Raw genomic sequence first — 15,713 nt, 5'->3', positions numbered from 1 at the left:
TTTTTATTCTCTGTATTTTTTTTTTTTTCGTTCGTCACATTTCCATCTCCATTTTACATATTATTCCCCACTTAAACCTCCTGAGGTACCGAAAGTTTATTTATTTATTGTCCATAATCTTTTCCTGTGGTTTTTATTTTTTTAGTGAAAGTTATGAGATATATTAATTTAGGCGAAATAATTGTATCATTGGTAAAATGTTTTATTTAATAATTAGAATATACTCTATACTCATGACGTATTTTGTTAAACGTGAATAGTAGCGTTTTCACGTTATTACATCTATGAATATTAGATTAATGTCCAATTTCTTAAAATCACGATAGTAAAAAAGGGGGCCTATTATTTTCTTTTTGTGGACTATCGTCTTCCCCAGGTTTCTTTACTAAGGGCTTTGGGTGAATAAGGTTTTCTTGGTGAATGTAGTAGCCGAGTCAGCTTTTTTTTTTCCTTTGTTAAATTAAACCGTCCACTCTGCCCCTACCCTTCCCTCATAAGTCCCGACAATAACAGAAGGCCCAGATAGAATGGTGTCAAGAGAGGACGAACGAAATGAATGGACGTTTGACCGCTATGAGGCATCATCTCTTTGGGAGTTGGAATTGGTTATGGTGGAGCTATTCTGCCGAAGGGTTGGCATACACGTTGCGATAAGTATTTATTCTATTTATTGATATATTTCTATCTTTAGTCTTATATTTTTTTTTTTTTTCAAACGTTTTAAATTTTTTTGGGGTGGCACAAGTTCATTAAATTTAATTATGATGAGAGAGAGTCAAAGTCAAAAGTCAAAAACCTTTATTCCATTATAAAATGGTTATTCTGTTACATGACAATATAAATTATTTACATAAAATTCAGAGAGAGAGAGAGAAATTGATTCACTTTGGATGGATGCGTAGCTTATTATCTCGACGTGGTCTTCCTGTTTTTATATTATTCGATTTTATGATGACATTCTGTACATTTCTGAGCACACAAGTCTTATATTTCCTTCTCTCTCCAACTACATCAGCGACCCGCAACAGTCAACCAAAAGAGTAAATAATTCACTTCTTAGAGAGAGTTGTTCTAACCTGGGTCGTCCCAACAACAATAGCCGAGGAGCGATGGCGTTTTTGTGTTAGCTTCGGGGTTCGAGAATCATGCTAAGCCTCGGGTAACTATCTCTTGGGCGGCTTAGAGGGGCTCAGAGCCCCACAATCCTGGGGGGAATTTTAAAGCTTCAAAGGTCGTGGGACGTCAGCTGGCGAAGAAGTAGAGAAGGGTGCGAGAGACCTTGGTGGACCCCGAGAGATGGTAAGCCAGGTGTTGTAATAAAGAGGTTGTGCCCATGGCTGGGATGATACGATCGCACCCACCGGCGTAACTTGGGCCGGGTGATGAACCGTGAAAATAACTTGGCCCCTTTACATACACACACATATACCTCTCTCTCTCTCTTCTCTCTCTCTCTCTCTCTCTCTCTCTCTCTCTCTCTCTCTCTCTCTCTCTCTCCCCATAAGGTCGAGGCCAATCGATTTGCATATAGTTGTTTTCCACTGCCTGGTTTTGTTCCTGTTCTGCAGGGAACATGTACTATTAGGTGATGTATGCATATGTGTTTGTTTGTGCGTGAGTTTGAGGTAATAAATGGTGACTATACTACATGGAAGATCAACGCCATCAGCCCAGTGTTATCAGGAAACATTCCCATGAGTAATATAAGTAAAATGACATTATACGATTACCATCCAGAACTGTTCGGTCATGTCTTTATTGTTTTCTCGTATTCCTCGACGTTTATGTAAGATTATCTTTTTCTGATTTATTTTTTCTTACACAATTTTGGTGGGCGGGGTTGAGGATAATCGGTCAGTTGTTGAAGAAATGGCAGTCGGGTTAATCGAACTGTAAACGATAATTGAAGGCTTCATCCAGACAAGTCATTATTTATTTCCTTTGTCTGATTGGTTATCGCTGTGGCTCGGTTTTATTGCTGGATTGTGAGAGATGATAAAAATTGTTAGAGAGAGAGAGAGAGAGAGAGAGAGAGAGAGAGAGAGAGAGAGAGAGAGAGAGAGAGAGAGAGAGAGAGAGAGTGGGGTGGTGGGCAATCGTCACCGTCGAAATTGAGCTTTAAAGAGTTTTTAGAAGGAATTGTACATTTTTGTCTCCTTCATTCGTAGCTACATTTGGTTTAATATTTGTGAATTGTGATTTGGAATGGAGTAAGTATCCTTTCGATGTTTTAAAAACTATATTTATATACTGATTATTTGGTATTACAGATTATTTTATGTTCATTAATATAAATATTTCATTAATTAACTACCTTCAATAATTGTCTGACTGTGCAGTGGTCACTGTAGGTAAGATACATTTATAAATTTTCAAATATTTTTAGTTGTATTACATTATCAATGTGATCGGAATCTATTTTCATGTGCAGAAATGCACTGTGTTGTTTAGCATAGACTGTATTTTTTCTTGACAAACTATAAAGGTAGGCTAAATGAAGAAACTTTTCGATCATTTTAACGGTGGGAATTCAAGTCTGATAATAGCTAAAAATTTATACATTTCCAACCTTGTGACAACTTGAGATATTCCTTTATAGGAAACAGGAGAGGTATACAAAATAATATATTTTATTAGCAGTGAAATGAGAAGAAATTTTATTTGTGATGGGACGAAAACTCTTAAATATAAGCCTACAGCGCACTGATACTTTCGTTATATGGTTACGCGTACATTATGGGGCAGGTGATTAACGACTTCCTTTGAATAGTTTTTTTTTTTTTCCCTGTTCTTGGTATGCGGTCTCATTTATGGCATGATCTCAGAAATTATTCTTTTGCTTTGGTATGCGATCTCAATATTTTTAGTATGTAAAAAAAAAACAAGAATAAGAGAAAATCTAATGGTTCTTGCTTCTCTCGCGAAAAAATAAAAACATCAAGCTCCATATGTACTGACAAACGATAATGTTGAGCTGCACACGCTAACATCAATGATTGATTATTATTTCTTACATAATTATTTCCGGTATCGATTTATTTTAGAAAATCTAATGGTTTTTACTTTGCCGTGAAGTGAAGTGAGACCCCTTCTATCAGGTGAGATCGCATACCAAAACAAAAGTACAACTTTGAGATCGCATAACAAAACAGCACCCTTTTTTATCTGAATGTCCCAAATATAACATTAATACTGATAATAGAAGTAATATAATAATGATGATATTATTATTATTATTATTTATTATTACTATATTCGTGTTAACTGCCAACATACATATTTTCATTGCAAAACTCCAGTGCCAATGTTGACAGTTCAGCTGCCTGTAATGTTGAATATGGAATTATTTGTAATGGTTTTCAAAGGAACTAACATCAATCCTGATTTTAGATTTGATTGCTTGGTGTCAGGTGGAATTAGATTTTTTGCCAAGTAATGTGGTCACTGAACCCACTTGCCCACGCATGCACATATATGCACAAACTTGTCATCGTCCACAATTTCCGGCCATTTTTCTTGAAAACATTACAGCAAGCCGTGTTAGGAGAACCTGTGACCAAATGATCTAATTAATAAGATATCACCTCTTCATCACGCCCTGTAAAGTCGGTAATAAATCATTGCTTTAGGTTTTTATAAATCGTCATCTTCTTTTTTCGATTTATCGTCATCATCTGACCCTTGAGGCATTTGTTATGATGTGAGACGATTATAATGGCTTAATCCAGTAGGGAAGGCAAGATTATGCTCTCTCTCTCTCTCTCTCTCTCTCTCTCTCTCTCTCTCTCTCTCTCTCTCTCTCTCTCTCTCTCTCTCTCTCTTTCTCTCTCTCTCAATAGTTTTACTATTTTCAACATACTGCCCTGGACTGAGGTTACACCAAGGTTAGTTGGAATTTCAATTTACAAAAATGTCTAAAAATTTAATTGACTTTTATTATCCATCTGAAATTTCTACCCTTTTTCATGTAATATAAAATCTGTTGGGATTTTATCCGTGTACAAAATAGTTTGATATTTCCCCACAATATTTGTTTTCCCCAATATCTATCCTTGAACTTTTTTCATATCACTGCACAACTGCGGTCGCCCGAATTTTTTTGCACCGAGTCATTGGCGTTTTACGATTTTATCTTCCAAAATTGCTTCATTTGTGGGATTACTTTTTTTCTCTCTTTTTTTTTCACCGGTGATTTTGTTCTTTCGTTCTTACCCACTTTTTATTTTTTTTTATTTATTTATTTTTTTATGAGAAAGTATGAATAAAGATATTGTTTTGAATAAGAATTATTAATTTTCATACTTGATTGCGTATAATTAATTTTAACACCTTTGTGAAATGAAAATTTGTAGGAGAAAATTTATTTTGACTTTAAGTTTATAACTCATTTATTTATTTATTGGTTATTTTGATATAATTTTGCTCTATTAAAACAAGTAGAGGGATAATTAAATACAGTCTTTAGAATATTTTTTTTAGGAGAAAAGATGTATTTAATAAATCATATAGGTATTTGCAGTTTGTGTGTGTGTGAGAGAGAGAGAGAGAGAGAGAGAGAGAGAGAGGAGAGAGAGAGAGAGAGAGAGAGAGAGAGAGAGAGTAATTTCCCACTACTTGATATGTGTGATAGTAGTTATAATTATGAGATAGAAAATGTACTTTGAAATTTTGGGTACCCGCACATTCATAATTCAAGTATATATATATATATATATATATATATATATATATATATATATATATATATATATATATATATATATATATACATATATATATATACATATATATATATATATATATATATATATATATATATATATATATATTTATATTAGTGTGTTTGCCCATACTAAGTTGAATTATCAATGTGGGGGAAACCTTTATTAGTATTGTCTCAGCACGTTGTTTTTTTCAACAAATGACTAGTCCACATACGAGTTCAAACGTTAAAAGGTAATCGAGCATAAGGGAAGTATCAGATTTTTTATTTATTGAATATAGACAGTTTGGTATTAGAAGACAAGTACATCTCAGTGAAGGAAAGAGTATTAAAAAGTGGTTATGTATTACAAGAAAAATACATTGGATATACAATATTACACACACACACATATATATATGTATATATATATATATATATATATATATATATATATATATATATATATATATATATATATATATATATATATATATATATATACTATATATATGTGTGTATATATATATATATATATATAAAGAGAGAGAGAGAGAGAGAGAGAGAGAGAGAGAGAGAGAGAGAGAGAGAGAGAGAGAGAGAGAGAGAGAGAGAGAGATGTACAATGCTTTTGACTGTCTAGATACGAAAGTTTGCATCCAGGAATGGTTGTGAGGTGTCAAGTCAAATGGAATGTTCCTGCCATGAATGGGAACAGTTGCATTTTTTTCTTTTAGTGAGGGAAAGGGAGGACATTTGGGAGGGGAACATAGGTTCCGATCGAGGGGAAAGTATTAGCGTGGAATAGTCTGGCGAGTTCCATCCAAGGGAAATATCAAGGTTGAAACTGACGAATACATTTGTCATGTCACTAAAATCGCGTTTTTTTGTTTTTATTATTGATTTAGTCACTTTCTTTTGTTTATACGTATGCAGGAAAATTATATCAAATTTTGTATTCACATTACTTTCCAAATTCATACATCGTACGGTTAAGTTTGAAATTCTGTTCAGTCATAACATTACCAATTCTGTTCATATTTTAAGATCATTTTTGAAAATTTTGCTTTTACATCGCTTGACCTTGGTTCTTTCCCCGCACACTTCAAAGATTATCTCAGAATATTTTTGTAGCAGAATTTTGTTCAAATGATCAATTTCAATATGTCATATCAAATGCTAGAGCTTTGTTTCTTGATATATGCAGTAGCTTATAACTATATTACCAAAAGAGACCGTAAAACTGTGTACTGTATCCTAAACGTGTTAGTCAATGGGGGCATGGAAAGTTTAAATTTTATAAGGGTCAGTTTATTTTTTGGTCGTCATGTCATTTAGACATGTCTTTTAAGGTGCATGTTGTAAGAACCAAATGTTATAGCAAAATCGTGTTTTATCTAGTAAACCTAAAATAGATTTGTTGTATAGGTTCACTTGAATGTCCTAAATCAGAGAGACAGGTGGGTGATAATTACTTGCAGAAGTATGCACATTTATATATATATATATATATATATATATATATATATATATATATATATATATATATATATATATATATATATATATATATATATATATATATATATATATATAAAGAGAGAGAGAGAGAGCGTTAAAAAGTAATTAGATAACGTTTATACTGAAAATTTGTATTAAGTGGTAAAAGAATGTGGGAAGAAAAGTTTTATCCAAGGCTTAAATGTAAATAACGAGAAATCTATTTAAGCCTACCTCGCCCTCTCCCCCGTAAACCAAGACTCAGAAACCCATTTTTTTGTCTTCATTCGTATCTTGTTTCCCTTCTCTTTTTCTCGCTCGAGTGATTTGACCTGATGTCCAGATGACTTCTAATGGATTTTGATGTATCGAATGATCCTGTCTTAAGTTATAAGTTTTTTTTTTCTTTTTTGTTCTTTTTTTTAAAAAATGTTGCAAATGGTCGAGAGTTGTAAGTATGATTGTAGGAGAATTCTTTTGAATACTATTTAGTGTATTCGATATAAAGAAGTTTAATCTCTAATTGTTGATTGTTTATATGTCGTTTGATCTTTGTCTTCATTCTATGCCTACGAGTGATTACTTTTGAGAACGTTATTCATTGCTGTTTGATTTATGAATACTGATTACATAACTAGTTAACGTGAGTTAATTTCGTGTTTATATTTAATAAATTCCCTATATGAAGATTTAGAATATTCCACTTTTAAATGAGTAAATATGTTGTCAAATTGAAACATCCTCTTTCAACCTTAAGGTTCATTTTCTTTGGAGAGGTAATTTGAAGCCCGTTTATCCTATCTATCATTAGGCTGGGCGTGCCCTTAATCTCTCTCTCTCTCTCTCTCTCTCTCTCTCTCTCTCTCTCTCTTACTCTTAAAGTAACATGATTTATTTTTATAAGAGATGGTCAGGAACACTTTTATGCAAAGTAGGTTGTTTATGCAAAACTTCCATCTTTGTCTCGTCAATGAGCTCCGTTTTGTTTATTTGTAACCGGGTGAATATTAATTGTATGTGAACCTTTTATTTATTTGAATTTTACTTTGATTTACTGTATATATCACTTGCTGTTTAGTAGCCTTCTGGGTGAAATACTACTTTCATAGTTAAGATTTTATATGTTGTATGGTTGTCATATCGCATAGCTATTTTAGATGAGTCTATATTACTACTAAGTTACGAATAAAAATATTCGTGTCCTTTTGCAGCTCAAATTATTCTATTTGTTGTACATTATTTTAACGAAAATTACTTTTTTGCTTGTATGTACAAACACACTTATATATATATATATGTGTGTATATATATATATATATATATATGTATATTATTTGTATATATATATATATATATATATATGTGTGTGTGTGTGTGTGTGTGTGTGTAAGTATATATAATGTATATGTATAGTATTGGGTCAAGCCACGGATACGGATCTAGGATGTTATTTCATAAATAAATCAATAGCCTTTGGTCTTTGAAGATGTTTGTGCTTTTGAAAAGTAATGAATTATTTACGTCCAAAAGTTTGTTTTTTTAAAGTTAGATGAAAGTCATTGATTTATCGTAGTTTCTTTGAGAGAGAGAGAGAGAGAGAGAGAGAGAGAGAGAGAGAGAGAGAGTGAGAGAGAGAATACATATATGGTATTGCTATGACCATGGAAAAATATGTTTTAGTATTTAGAGCTTACGGAAATAAAAACTTTTCAATATATTATCATTCCCCATGCAGAACATAATAGTGGCTGCAAAAACATATTAATGAAACTATTACAATGTGTGCCTCCTTCGCGTCAGGTCTCTCTCTCTCTCTCTCTCTCTCTCTCTCTCTCTCTCTCTCTATAAGCCTTTGATATACTACGGTTTACGCTACTACTACTTTTGAATACTACCCCAATCCGTCCCCCTTCCATTCTAGCTATTCATTCATCTCTCTCTCTCTCTCTCTCTCTCTCTCTCTCTCTCTCTCTCTGAATGTATCTTGAACGTATCAACGTCTCCCCCTCCGCTCCGTAAACCCTTGCTTCATTTGGGCTCTCCCTCTCCAGGTTTTTTCTTTTTCTTTATCTTTTTCTTTATTCTTCTGTAGCTTTTCAGACTTCCCTTTTCGGTCATCCCCTTCTTGGGATTTCCATTGAGGACGACGTTCTTGTCAAGAGGCTTAATTAGGCCTCAGGAGAATACTTGAACGAGTTTTCGAGGCTTTTTTAATTTTTTTTGCTATTAATGTGAGGGCTGCGACTGGAGGCCTCTTTAATGTTTTTAGTCATGTGTACTGCTAAGTTATCGCCGGGACAGATCTAAATTACTCGGTACTTCACTAACCTGTGGTGGCTGCCACAAGCTCTGACGGTGATGGTGTCTCCCTGCGAGTCGACACTTGGCTATTCCCGCTTTTGGCATTCAGTCCCCCCCCCTCTCTCTCTCTCTCTCTCTCTCTCTCTCTCTCTCTCCTAGGTGTAAGAGACGAATTTTCAGGGTGGATTCCATGTGGCTTTAATGAGCAACAATAACCTACTGTGCAGTTTGCTTGCGGTTTCTGTTAAGGTTAAGAAAGAGAAGGAAAAGACACGACTGTCTATGTCTCAAAATAATATACCATGAAAACGGGAGGGTCATATTATTTTCAGAGCTATTTTTTTTTACTCCGAAAAGCGGCTGAATTACCTACCCCCATGTTATTGATAACATCGTTTACCTAGCTTTTGGCTGAAGCATTTCCTCCGAGCCAAGCGAACTTCCGAAAGCCATGGCCTTAAGCCGACCATTTTTAATTGTCCCGTGATATGATGTTTTCTACGCAATAACTTTTTATGCAACGTAAAGTAAACTGAAACAAACTAACTTTTATGAAGAATTTAGGGGAAAATTCATTTTTTTTTTTCATGTCTATGGTGAGTCAACTGTAAATCGAATCAATCTATCAATCTAATCCACATTGATTTGTGTGATTGTAAATATATTGTATGTTTTAATTACAATTAGGTATTTATCACGTATTTCTAAATCCTTTCTGTTTTCTTATATGACATGAGGAAAATTGTACGATGCAAAAAGTTGAAAGGTGCACAAACTTGTACATTTATTGGGAGAATATTGATAAAATTTTTATTATTTTCATACAATATGTAAGTATGAATTGACACCTTCTTTAATCTTTATTATTAAAAACTACTTTTTATAATGTCGTTTACGATCAAAGTAATAGTAAGTCATTGATGAAAACTGGAGAGAATATTAAGACGTGAAACACAATGCAAAACGCTGTCGTCGTTTAAGGGAGTTTGCAGCCGAAAGGCAGCTGCGGGGATCATGTTCCTGTTTGACCGTATAATGGACAAATATAATGGGCAAATACCCATTGCTAACTTATATCCATTAGGTAAAACCGATAACGCTGGAGAGCAGATCGACGATATCGTGTTACTGTTTGATTTTTTAAGTAGCATCGTTTTTCTTTGATTTCTCTTCCGCTGTTGGATTTGAAACCCAATATTTCTTTCTGATGTTTTCCCGAAAATATTTCATGCGTCGTTTCGTAATAAAGGTTGTATGTGCTACACGGTTTATCGTATTCGCTATCGTTTTCATCACTCGCGAATGGATTTGTGTAAATCGGATGCGTCACGTGTATTTGAGTGATACAGCTGCGTGTGACTATTTATACATTGATTTTTTGTTTCTCAATACATCTACACTTTTTAAAGGTGATATCCCTCTCAGCTCCCTTGTTTTTGTTTGTGTGTGTGGGACCCATCTTTATCTTCATTTACCAGTGTTCTTCATTGATAAAATTGCTTTTCGTTACTTCATGGCATCTTTGTAATAGAATTTTACACTATAATGTTTTCTTGCTTGATTAGCTTCAAAGAATCTGGTATATTTGAGATGGTAGAATGCAGATTTTGTTTATTTGTTTAAACAAATGCATAATGGATATAGATTATTCATACAATTTTTTTTTTCATAATGATTGACGAACTTTTTTGCAAATATGAATGATGCATCATGATATTGCAAAATTTAATGCAGTATTGAGGAATAAGCTTTAGTGGCAACGTGATTATATATCAATTGAATTGTTGATGAAGCAATTTAAGCCAAGACCATTATTTTTCATTAGATGGATGGCATGGAACGCATCCTCATTAGTATCAACTTTACAAGTTGCATGAAGGGACCCTTATGCATTGTTTAATGTTATACCCCTTTTGTATTGTGCTGTCATTTTTTCTTCCGTTTTTTTTGTAATTTTCCCCATATAATCTTCGAGATTATGGCGATGCCACGTATCAACAAGCCTGGGGGAGCACGCGTTCCTTTTGTATGGAGCATGTAGGGGGAAAATTAAAGTGGCATTTGATGGGAAATCATCCGAAGGTTTTTAATGAAGGGGAACATCACCGGTCATTTTCTCATTAGGCCTACCCCCCTCTCCCCCCGATAGTGGCCTTCGAAAAAAGAACTCGGGTTGGGGGGTCGTCGTCTGCCGTCGCATTCTGGTGCTTCTAAGAAGGCTTTTAAAAAAGCAAATGAAGCGTTTTATTCCAACGAAAACGTGTATTGAAGAGATAGGGGTGTTCGTGTTTGAAAAGGAGCCGGAGGGTTGGCCCTTTTTCTGTTATTTTGGAATCCGGTTTTTCTTCTGTAACTTTCACCTGGATTTGGGAAGAGATGAAGTAGGAGAGTCACGTTTGGCCTGTTACCGTAGTAGCATCTTTGAATGGAAGTAAGAGATTACCTTTGGTTTGAACAACAGATTACCTTCGGCTTGAACATTCAAGTGATGCGCTCGTGGTGGTAAGGTGCTCGAGACGTTGCCATAGTAACTAATTGTGACGAGAGTTACGTCGTGAACGTCTCTACTACTAGTTTGGCGACACTTCAGTTATTATTCTTTTGGAGGTATGACAATCAATAAACATTTGTCTGCGTTGTGTATACTGAGAATTCATTTAGGTGCACCAATTAATTCGCTAGTAAGACCATATTGAAATATGTTATATTATGTAAGTCTTTGCCTTTGTATTTGTTGTAAGTTCGAGTCCAAAGTCTGTTGCGCTCATGCCACTGCCCTTCGTTTGAAAGTAATTATAGTCAGTGGAGAGAGGCATACCTGTTGACTTGATATTGACTCATATGCAAGGGCCCAGCACCGGCGTTGCTAATTCATGGGGCTTTTTTATTTATTTGTAATGGACGTTGGTGAACGTTGATTGAATTGTAAGTACTGATAAATATCAACAGTGAGTTTGTTTGTTTTAATTTTTACCATTATTGTTTTTGTTTGTTTTATTCAATAGTCTATTTGGCGATATCGGGGATATCGCAAAAAGAACTTTATTTATTCATGTACAAGAATGGATCATTAATTCCATGAAGTAATACGATTTTCCATGAAGTAATACGATTAATATCTACGCTCTTCCTCCCTCCCAACTTATCACTGCAAAAGAAACTTTGTTATTCACTCATATGCAAAGGATTCCACTAACAGCATTGCTGGCATTAATTAGTCTCGGTAAATTTTGAGTTTCATCATAATGCTTTCTTTTCATGATATTTAATTGTACAGAATGCTGCAAGACTGGTGACTTTTTATTTGTACTTCGGACAAGCTTTGTTATTAAGTTGCCACTTCGTATTGAAGCTTATATTTTACTTTGTAAACGAGTAGGTATGAGACATCGTTGGTCAAAAAAAAAATTCATACTAAAATTATGTTTCAGAACAAAAATTAAATGTTACTGTAGCTCGAATCCTTTGTCAACGTGACTCCGCAGGAGTCGGTGAGACTAGTCTTTGAGGTGTCTGTCTGGATAGAAGGATTCAAACTAGGAAAGAGGGCGTCTAGATGGAGAAGCAGTATAAAGCAGAGCCCTATAGTCTAATGATGACAATTTATGCATTTGGGATATGATTTCACAAGTTATTACTTATCTTTTGCTTATTTCGTTTTGTTTAGAAAACAAACGTTAGTTAGGATCGTGATTTCATAACCTGCAATAAATTATTAAAAGTCATACTTAGACTACTGTATAGTCAACGTGCTTCATGTATTCTAGTCTCCCAGTGGGTTTCTCCAGTTTGAAGAAAAATAAATAAATAAATAAATAAGCAAGGTGGTGAGTTATCTTCGCTATTAGAAATACAATTAATTCTACATTTTACTTTACTTTTATCTTATTTTACTTTTACTTTACAAACAGAAGACTGTAATCAGGTCAGACGTATTCAGCCACACGTGTTATGTGCATATTCTACAGAAAGACAATAACACCGTATCTTAGGTAATGATAATAATAATGATAATAATAATAATAATAATAATAATAATAATAATAATAATAATGGTGATGATGATAAGATGGCTCTGGAGTCTAGGCCTATGATATTGGCTTTATAACCCTTCGTCTTCTAATGCCGTTGTGCAGCAGCAGGGTCTCTGATTTCTTGGAATGGGTTTTTAATTTTTCTCCTTCATTGTATCGTTAAGCCATCTATAAACAGTTGTTTCGTTGATGTTAAGAAGATTGATTATAGAGAATCTGATGAAATAAGCTTAACTAGAGTTACAGTCATCCGGCAGCTTTTGGGTAGCTCTAGCCATATTTGACAGATAACTTGCTTGTGAGAGTGCCACCGCGAGACTGCCAGTTGATGTCCGGTTTGACCCCGCCCACAACTACGTCTCCAATACTTTCTTTACGTTAAGTACATATCTATGGTAGATAAAAAGTCATAATTAAAGATTTTTGGGTTGATAAGCCTACATATTTAATCTGATCCGGTATTTTTCCTATTATAGATATTGTTTTTATTTTTATTCAATTTTCAAAATTTATTGTATACTCGGCAGTGCTTGTTTGATTTTTATTACTCATAAATTGGTGAAACCGCCTATTTGTATAGTTTTTTAACTTGGTGAATATCTGCACATTAAATATGCAAACCTAATAGTTTTGGGAAGTTTTAAAGAACGGTTAATGCACTCTGTTTAAAAACTTGCATAACCGAAAATCTAAAAATAAAAAAAAATAAAAACTTCAGTTTCTCTGTTGAGAGCTACTTTCTTTTAAAATATTGATCGTCGTATCACTAAAGAAAACTGACACAATACGTATACACGCAGTTAACTCTTGGATATTAAGTTTTTAAAATCGAATAAATTGTATTTATTATATTTTTTTTTCTTGGGATGTACTCTCTTTTGAACCAATACTAATATATCGCACATTTTTTGTACTGTAACACTTTAGGGAACTACTACTTACTGTCACAGTTAGCTCTCTCTCTCTCTCTCTCTCTCTCTCTCTCTCTTTATTATTGCCTGCTCTGAATGGAGTCTGGAGGACAAAAATAAGTTGGGGAAAATGCCTTCTAGTCAGAATATCTTTTGTAAGAACAAGAATACTCAGGTAGGTCTTTGAAAATGGAAGAAAAAAAATGTGTAGAAATATTAGTCGGGAAAAAGTAAAAGAAAAAAAAGAGAAGGAAAAGCGGACTGGAAATGGAAGACTGAGTCAAAGGAAAGGATGCAGAATTTTTATAAAACTCAAACAAGAAACATGCTTTTAGCAATTGCAATTAAAGGAAAAATGCCTTATATGTATTCCATCCTCATAGGAGCGAGCCTGCGAACTAAACGTTCTCTCTCTCTCTCTCTCTCTCTCTCTCTCTCCTCTCTCTCTCTCTCTCTCCTCTCTCTCTCTCTCTCTCTCTCATATATATATTTATATATATATATTATATATATATCTATCTATATATATATATATATATATATATATATATGTGTGTGTGTGTGTGCGTGTGTGTGTGTATTTACTAGTGTGGTAATGAAAATTGGCCAAACTCGTGACGTGAATAAGGACATGTCTGAGGCCTTTATCTTGCAGTGGACCAGAAACGCCTGCATTCGTTGCTGTTATTATTTTGTGTGTATATATGTATACAGTATATATATATATATATATATATATATATATATATATATATATATATATATATATATATATGTGTGTGTGTGTGTGTGTGTGTATGTATGTATGTATGTATACCCATATATGAAAGTCTGGTTGAGAAAGGGTTGACTTATGGCAAAATATCTTTATTTTACACGAGAGTAAAATGGAAGAAAACGAAAACACTAAAGAATAACATAGTGGTAGTGAAAGAAACAATGCCAAAAAAATCACCACTTGTTGAAGCCTCCAAGTAAGGAGGCCTTGCAAAGGGATGAGGGTGACAAAGTGCACAGGTAGAAATGCTTCCTTCTCTCCCTCCTCCTGATATTCTTTTTCTTCATCTGTTCCTTTGTTTCTCAATCGGCTGCTGACTAGTTACTATCGATGCCAAATGTGTTTTGCAGAATTTCAAACTTGATAGTCAATTATAAGTACTAATTTCGAAAGGTAGATTTCTTTTACCTCGTTTTGGATTTTTTTTTTTTTCTCAAATCATGATGTGATTAAGTTGTATAAAATTTTCTGTTTCATTTAAATTTTAATTTTAGAATTGAAGACCTGTAAAGATTTAGTAGAAGAAACGCTTTAGTTTAAAAAAAAAAAAAAAAGTAATATTTTAATAGGCTGTGAATTTACCTCGCCACTCAAAGTTTTGAAAGACGTCAGGACGTCAGGCGAAACTTCAACATCAAGATTAGTTCTTCTAGAGATTACCTAATGTCCCTTTGACTTGACCTGCTGACTCAACCCTCCATAATCGTGATTTTTATGGTAAGGGTACATTTAGTATAATATTTGATATAATTGGAAAAATATTGACCGCAGTTTGCTTAATATATTTTAGGTTTTTCCTTCCCTGCTTTCATATAGCCAGATTGCGAGTGGGTGTTGGAAGCTCGGTTGATGTCTCAATTATCCAGCACGAGAGCCTTTTGCCTTGCGGTTCGAAAGATAATGATGTTTTAAACCGCTGGGTTTAACCGTTTTTTCCCGTCGGCAAAGTCAAGCTGGAATGTTTTTTTTTTTTGCTACCGAACGAGGTTGTGGAAGTACTAATTTAAGTGGCTTTGAGAGACAGGTTTGTTAACCAGGTGACAATGAGACTGACTGGAATATTTATATGGATGGGTTTCGGCTGACGACTTCAGTGGCGATAAGTGTCACGAGACTCAGGACTGACTGATTTTACACGAAAAGATTTTTATCGTTTTGTGTTTTATGTTAGAAGAAAATTCTTTTATCGTTCTCTCTTTTATGCCTTTCTTCTTTCCTGTGCGTTTGTATCTGGATATAGCATTTGTACAATTTTATTTTTTTTTCTTTTGCCCTGCAGAATGGGAACGTTTTTTTTATTATTATGCCATGATCTGGAATTTTTGAATTACCACTGACATATGCTATTAAAAAATTATGTATTATTTTTGCCTCGGATTTTTGGAATTTGCAACCACCATATTGGTCCTCCAGATTTTGTGGTTTAATGCAAAAAGGGTTTTTTTTTTATGAGGTGGCAGCGTGAAGAGTATTTGAACCCCCCAAAT

At 34.0% G+C, this 15,713-nt stretch overlaps 1 protein-coding gene across 1 annotated transcript in view; it reads left to right on the top strand.

The window, feature by feature from the left end:
* Positions 1-15,713, top strand: part of Sema2a (Semaphorin 2a) — a 634,600-nt gene that overhangs the window by 312,555 nt on the left and 306,332 nt on the right. The gene's annotated exons all lie outside the window — the stretch shown is intronic.

Source organism: Palaemon carinicauda, chromosome 15 (genome assembly GCF_036898095.1).
Source record: "Palaemon carinicauda isolate YSFRI2023 chromosome 15, ASM3689809v2, whole genome shotgun sequence".
NCBI classification, from domain to species: Eukaryota; Metazoa; Arthropoda; class Malacostraca; order Decapoda; family Palaemonidae; genus Palaemon; species Palaemon carinicauda.
This window is presented reverse-complemented; position numbering and strand designations above follow the sequence as displayed.